The sequence below is a fragment of the Marmota monax genome, unplaced genomic scaffold, assembly GCF_021218885.2.
Source record: "Marmota monax isolate L192 unplaced genomic scaffold, Marmota_monax_Labrador192_F-V1.1 WCK01_AAM20220418_F8-fsc00012, whole genome shotgun sequence".
In the NCBI taxonomy this organism is placed as follows: Eukaryota; Metazoa; Chordata; class Mammalia; order Rodentia; family Sciuridae; genus Marmota; species Marmota monax.
In genome coordinates this window covers 28,188,056-28,195,784 of record NW_026695227.1, presented here as the reverse complement: position 1 = coordinate 28,195,784, position 7,729 = coordinate 28,188,056, and the positions used below count along the sequence as shown (strand labels likewise).

The 7,729-nt window shown below is 43.4% G+C and overlaps 1 protein-coding gene across 3 annotated transcripts in view; it reads left to right on the top strand.

The window, feature by feature from the left end:
• The first annotated feature begins 883 nt into the window (after positions 1-883).
• The window catches only part of Slc38a4 (solute carrier family 38 member 4), a 65,701-nt gene continuing 58,855 nt past the window's right edge, over positions 884-7,729 (top strand). For 2 of the 3 annotated variants that reach the window (XM_046435453.2, XM_058576460.1), the window contains exon 1: positions 884-1,032. The gene's annotated coding sequence lies outside the window, so the exon portion shown is untranslated. Of the gene's footprint in view, positions 1,033-1,849; positions 7,468-7,729 lie in introns of those variants that run through there. The other variant, XM_058576459.1, reaches the window with a different exon arrangement.

Genomic DNA, 7,729 nt, shown 5'->3' with positions numbered 1-7,729 from the left:
AGGTATTGGAAACTATGAAATGAATGAGAAGGTACTAGGTGTTCATGATATGGATAAACGGTGAGACTCACCATTCTGAATAAAGTTAAATTGGATGTGTGAGAATTCAGAAAGTAGTGCGTGTTCCCTGTTGAGTTTTGCTCAACTGTGGGTCAGGTCACCATTGGTGATTTTCTTCCCCCTAAAGAATGACAACTGACTACTAAATAAACAGGATTCTGAGCATATTTGTTACATAGGCCTTTCTTTGAAACAAGAATTTTGCCAAACATCAGACTGTGGTTTTACTTAGTTTTCTTTAGGATGATAGGTAGAAACTTTAACAAGCAGAATTGAAGTGTTATTTATTATAGCCTAATTTCTTCTTCATATATATTGAGGATTATGCTTGATCTAGAATTCCAGGGGTGTGGAGAAGTTCCCACAAAAGACCCATTGGTGAGTACTAGCCAGTTGTCCCATTTTGCTCATGAATGAAGTGACTTTTACAGTGAATAACAGGTTGTTTTTTTTTTTTTTTAATTTTGTATTCCTTCTCCATATTTTTTTTTCTTTAGGTAAAGTTCAAGTTTGCCCCCCAAACTGTGGAACTTTACTGTTTCACCTACCCTGAACCCTCTGAAGATCAACATGTATTCCTGCACATAGGAACAGGCAATAAACGCACTTTAAACAGTGAAGAAAACTAACCGTTAAAAATAAACTCACACTAAGTTCTTCTCTGTTATTAGGGACCCAGGAAAGAGGTAGCAGGGACTGAGCTCCAGGGTTCTCTAGGGGGACAGCTGGACTACTCGGCCCCACCTGGGAGGATGCTTTTGTTTACATCTCAGGTTGCCGCCCGACGATTGGTGGCTGGTCTGGAAGGGAGGGTCCGCAGGAAACGCGACACTGGGGATGCTGCCCCCTATCACATGATGGAAATTTCCACTCTTTAGAAAGGCGAAAAGAAAAGAAGGAAGGGTCTTTCAATCCACCCTTTTCCGATACTTCCCCTGGATTCCAATCGGAAGAGGGTAGAAAAAGAGGCGGGTGAGTGAAATTTTGCACATTTTCTGTTAAACTTGGAGCTTGTTGGTGTGTAAACTTGTGGTTGGGTACTAGCCTGGATAGGCTAGTGTGTTAGCACCGGGACACGCACACGTGTGCAGCCCTGTCTTTTAGCCGTCTGGGGCTTAAGTTAAGCGGCGTGGCTCTTCTCAAGTTGTCGATAGTTCCCAGTTCTTCTTACTTTCCAAAAGACCACACTCTGGGTGGGCTATTGCAGGCTAATGACTGGATTGACTTGAAATAAAGTCAACCCGGCACGCGGAAGGAAGGAGATTGCCTGGAAAGGCTCCTGCGGGACTCACTTTCCAAAGGGAGGTGATTATGCCAAGGTAGCCTATGGGGCTGGGGTGGGGGTGGGGATGGGGCATCCCGTGCCTGCCCGGGCCGGGGATTCCCTTGGCACTGGGGTTTAGAGTCGGCTGTATCGGGACCGCCTTCCACTGCTGTGGCCACGCAGCCTGTCTAGCTGAGGGGTCCCACCGCGCTAGGGGAGCGGTTTCGCGTCCCCTCAGGGTATTGCCGGCTAGGTGTTACCCGAGTCGTTGGACCCGTGCCCGTGTCCTCAGGATGGGGACACTGGGTGCACGGTTTAAAATAGACCCGGCGTCCCTAACAGCTGGGGCCCCCCCGATGGCCAGTGTGATTCTCCGGGTGGGGGGAGTCCTAGCCTGGGGAACTTCCCAGAGTCTCTCTTGCCTTAGAGGAAGGCTAAGCGGTTCTGGGTCCGGGGACTCATTTTGGGGTAGTAGGAGGGTTAGCCGCAGAGCAGCACCCCCGGATTTGGGAGCCTGTTGCGCGTTGGAGCCAAGGGGAGGGGCGATGCAGAAATGCCGAGTCCAAGGCTGCTGGGCTCGAGGGGGCGTCCGGGGGATGAAGAGAAGAGACGAGAAGTCCAGGGAGGAGGGGGAGAAGTGGTAAGAGGCCAGATCGGCGGGAACAAGGGCAGAAAGGAAGGCAGAGCTAGGAGTAGCGAATGGAGGAAGGAGGGAAGGAATGGAATGAAGGAAGGGAGCTGGACTCAGGAAGCCCCAGGAGAGGTGAGCAGGGAGCACCTCCAGTTCGGGGAGAGGCGGGAGGTGAGCGCGGCAAACAAACAGCTGTTCTCCGAGGGCAGCGCACAAAAAGCGAGCCTTTGTCTACTGTTGGTACAGGTGGACGCTGCACCCTGGCCCCCTGGCCCAGGCGCGAGATGGGGGTTGAGGGAGAAGCGAATCTTCCTGCAACTCGTCGTCATCCACCTGGGAGAGGTGGCCAGAAAGCCCCATTCTGTATCCGCGCCTGGGCTAGCTCAGGAGAGGCGCTCCGGGCTGCTGGGTTGAGTGGAGGAAGAGGGGTGAACTAAGTTGGGAAACTCAGGCGAGGGAAACCTGGTCATGGTTATGCCAGGGTGTCTGCAGGGGACTTGAGAAACTAGACTGAGGCCTGGAGATCCCAAGCCCCAGATCATGATAGACCCTTTAAGAGAGGAGAATTGGAGCTTGAAATCTAGTTCTCAGAGCAAAAGGTACATCACCCTGCATGTCTGGGATGAGGTGGGGAGGGGAACTTAAATAGAAAATGAAGCTTAGAAGCCGCCTTGGAGTAGCCAGGGCCTGGCACTTCTCACAGCCAACCCCCTTCTCTGTGTCTCATCCCCCAAAGGGGCTGGATCAATTCCCCTGGTTATCCACGTGGAAGCTCAGCTTCTGGCCCAAAGGGGAAGTGGGACCCCACCAGGACTTAAATTTGGATCGCTTCCTTCCCCATTTGCCCATTTGCTGGTGTTTGTTTGTTTGTTGTATAGCCATCCTTCTTTGCTTCGGAGGGCTCAAACATGATCATTACGATCATTACGAGTAGATTGCCTTATGTTGTAAAAAAAAAAAAAAAAAAAAAATCTTACACCTGTGTCACAATTTCCAGGGCCTGGAAGCTATGTGGTTAGGGTTTGCTTCAGTTGCCTTTTTGTGGACCTTCATTGTTGGGGGATTGTGGGGTGAGGAAATCAGCCTCTAATTGTTGTTGTTGTTGTTGTTGTTCCCACTTTTAAAAAGTAGTAAAATTGTTAGACTTTCTCATGCAACACAAGAATTGTGGAGGTGGGAAGGGAGGAGAGAGAAGGGGAGAGAGACTCAAATTTTAACAAATGAATCCACAGAAAATTTATGTTTTTGATAAAAATCTGTAAGGATAGAGACACTGAAGAGAATATGTAATCTTCCCAAACTGAAAGTACCATATGTGTTCAGAGACTGGAAACTTTTACTGGGATAATTTGTCACAAAACAATAAAAAGCTAGGAGACTTGTGTGAAGGGAAAAAGAATTGTTTCTGAAGGCTGCTGCCATAGGAGAGCTGGAGGCCAGACTTTACTAGATTAATGATGGTAATGGCTCACACATACATGGTAATTAGGTTTCTTCTTGTTACTACTTCCTTTGTATTACTATTTGACCAGCTTATGAGAGAGGGTCTATGATTGTACTATTTTGCAGATAAGGAAATGGAGGTATAGAAATGCGAGAAACAAACATTTCTGGAAATTTTATTTGGGCATTAATTGTTCTTAAATGTAAAGGAATAAATCTCTTTGACTTTATACTTTATCATGGGCACAATTGGACAAGTAACTTCTAGGGATCACCCTAGAAAATGACTTCTTGGTATGTTACAGACTAATTCAATCCTAAGAGAGGCAAAGATGTGATCTTGGAGTTTAACAATAAATGACATTTGAGAAATGGATAGTATACCCACGTATCTAAACCTTTGTGGTTTTATGTGAGCTAGTGGAACACTAAGGACAAGCACAATAAGCAGCCACTTGTGAACTTGGGTGTTTTCTTTTTTTATGGCATTGTCTTTGCTCATTTCAGTAGTGTTTTTCAGGCATCTGTGTATTAATTCTTTTTTTCTCCTTATTCCATTTTTAAAAACGTAATCCCCCCTTTATTTTTGCTTTTTACATATCCAAAATGATGATTTCTACTTTAAAAAGCCCAAAGGTTTGATGTCTAATTGCATATTCTTGATGTACATCAAAATATTAATATATTAAGACAATAATACAGCCTCTAAAAAGGTGCTTCCATCTACCCTATAGGAAGGACAGGGGTGGAAGAGGGGTGACACTCAAGAAAGGAGAGGAAGGTCTTTTAAGAGCCAGGCTTTGTGCTATTAAACCCTTTGCACATGTGAATCTCATCTAATCTTCACATAGTACTTTCTGCTATAGGTATTTGTTATCTCCCTGTTATGGAGCAGGTGATGGAAGCTCAGAGTAGTTAAGGAAGGGAGCCAAGAGTCAAACAACTAGGAAGTGACATTAGAACCAAGTCTGCTCAAATCAAAGCTCCTGCTTATTACAGTAAAGGTGGCAGAAAAATATAGATAATTGGGAGGGAGGACAAAAACTTAAGAAAATAAGAGGGTTAGAAATGTTGTTACACAACATAGGATTTGAGCAATGGGAGAAATGGAAAAAAAATCCTTTTCATGTGACCTGCTAATCTTCCTCTGGTCTTCCTCCTGCTATTTATATAATGACCTAATTCCACTCATTCATTCCGAGAATAATCATTGAACATCATTATCTTCCAGGAAACATAGCCCTAACACCTAGCATGGTGCTGGGATAACACTAGGTGCTCAAGAAATATTTGTTGAACTATGAAGTAGACTAGTAGAAGAAAGAATAAACAAGTAAACAGTTGCTCTACATAATGATAAAGACCAGGGAAAATTCAGATTTGAGCACTTTACCATAAAAATCTAGCTTTATAATTGGTCAGGGAATAATTCCAGAATTATTTGAATCACTGCCTCAGGCAGGTTTTGAGGCAGAAATAATAGACAAAGAATTGGAGAAAGTGGGAAGAGGACCCTCAATGAAGAGACCTCCCTGAACAAAGAAAGAATGTCAGAGACACTTTAGGAATTTAGGAGTTCAGTACTCAGGAGTAGAGAATGGGGTTGAGTATGGTCAGGGAGGACCCTGGGCATTCTCTCTGTAAATGTCCCTTTGATCTGCCCTTCCCTTGGATTTTGGAAGTGACCTGTGCTAACAAAACAGAATATTTAAATACAGGGATAGCAATACATTTTATCATTTCATCATTTTATTATGGCCTCATAACAATGTATAGATTTTTAGACTCCATATAATGTTAGAATTTTTAAACCTATGCTCAGATGGGAAGATTAGGCTTTGTTGTCTACTGTTTGGAAATGCCAAATTATTTTTCTTATTATTGAGGGTATATTCTACTCTAGTGTGGATACAATCTACACAACACAGAAAAGATGTCCAAACAAAGTTATTCGGTTTTTCTGGGGGACTACTGGGGGTGTTTTCATTCCTGATTTTAGTTTTTTTAGTGGCTTTATATTTAATTTTAGTGTGTTATAGAAAAGTCAGGAAGTAAGACTGTAACAGTGAATAACATCACCCGCCTATCTCCACAGTAGAGTGTTTATGCCAGTTAAGATTTTTGCCTTTTCATAACTTACTTTGAAAATTTAACTCCCAGTGTCTCTTCTTTTTTAAAGGATATTTTATATACCATTTTGCATTGTAGGCCCAGAGGTCTGTGGGTCTTTACCACATTCACACTTATAAAACACCCTTGATCACAACGTTATTAGGAAGGAAATTCTGAGAATAAATGATATCTACAAATTACTCAAAACATAGTTTCAGTTAGTAGATTAAATACTCCACACATTTTAGCATTAAATCCTTGGGAAGATATCTTTATATTTCTGAGCTTCAGTTTACTCATCTGTAAAATCAGAATCATAATGCCATCCACCTCATGGGATTTTGAGGATTAAATGCATTATCACATGTAAATGCTTAGATGAAGTTCAGTGCATAGGAGGCACTCACTACACGCTTATTGTTATTGCCTCTGCCACCCAAAGCATTACTTGCAATGTTAACAGCAGCTGTCTACATCAAATGTTTTTGATAGTATATTTTCCTCTGTCATAACTAAAATGAAGGAAATAAGAGAGGAAGTGAAAAAAGGACTAAATAATACTCATGAAGGACTGTCCAGCTCAGAGAATGATGGCATTCCCTGTATGACATGAGTGAAATGTTCCCTTAGTTCCTGTTGGTTATGTCATGCTGTGGCTCCTGACCGATCTAGGATGTATCTGTCATTAAAATGAACATCATCTTCAGTTCCCCTGTTTGTTTCATTTTTGTCTCTTTTGTTCACTCCTGTTACCCACTGCCTTCTCCAGTGTGTGGCACAGGCACACACACTTCCTTGTGGAAGGAAGGAAGGTAGGCAGAGAAGGAGGGAGGAAGGAAGGAACATCTGCCTCTTTCCCTTTTTAATGATAGTATTTTTCTTCCAATATACACTTTTTTTAAAATTTAACAATTAAATGCCTGTGCACTGTTGGCAGTGGAAATATTTTAAAATTAAATTATTTATTTAATGTGGATTATTGCTCATGATTAAGGATGCAGGCTTGGGAGTGGCAGTGCCCTAGTGCCCCAGATAGGAGCCCCAGTGCCATCCTAGAGCTGTTTCTGAGTTCAGAAATCTGAGTTCAGGTTGTGAGTTTGGCTGAATCATTTGAAGTCTCTGGGTTCAAATTTTGGCTCTCCCACTTTTTACCTGAGTGACCCTTGAGCAAGTTAGTTAACCTCACTGCTTCACTCCTCATCTGTAAAGTGGGAGAAATAACAGTTCTTACCTCACAGGGATTTTACAAGAAGCAAATGAGTTAATATTTGCAAAGTATTTGGAATTGTATGTGGCACTCTTATGAGTGACAATAGACTTGTTTGTTAAACAATTAACAGAAACCCTAGTTTCCCAATTAGACATAGTAGTACCTACCTTATGAAATGATCACGACGACACTGCCTGGCATGTGAAAAACAATCATATATTATTTCTCCAAATCTTATTGAAAATCTTTATTTCTATAATCTGCAGTAGTGATCTGGGTCCTGATTTAGCCTTTCCATTTTTCGGTCCATGAAAGTCTGATTGAGTCTACCTTACCTTTCGCGCAAAGTCTTTTCACCCACCCAATGTTTATCATGTCATTTTGCCGTGCGTCATTCGCTCCTTTTAATCTGCATACTCCTCAGGACAGGGACTTTGCTCTTTGTTTTGTAATAATTTTTATAACACTGGGTACACTCCGGGTACTATAAAAATATTGAAGAAGAAAAGAAAAAAAAAAAAAAAAGAGATAGTTCACCTAAAGGCAACTTCGACCCAGAGCTGGCCCGACGCACCAATGTGTGCAGTGTCGGTTGCTGGAGGCGCGCTGTGGCCTGTGGCTCCCTGGCTGCGTGGCAGTGCAGACTGTGGGGCATGCGCCGCGGGGGTGCGCGGGGAACTTGAGCTGGGAGGCGGCGCCCCGGGACACTGCGAGAGGCCGCTGGCTGGGGACACTGCACTCACACAGGTCAGCCTGCTTCTTTTGCTAGGATCAGGCGATTTAGACAGGGACTAGGCGAATAAGTGAATGAGTGAGGGAGGGAGGGAGGGAGGGAGGGAGGAAGGGAGTTGAGAGTGGAAAGTGAATTGAAAAAGGAGGGGAAAGGAAAGGATTCATTAAAAACGGAGGCTGTGGAGGCTCGTGGTTTTAAGAAACAAGCTATATGGGGTCCACATACTATGGTCTTGTTTGAAGTTTTTTGCATATAGGAGGGTTGTAATACATGGGT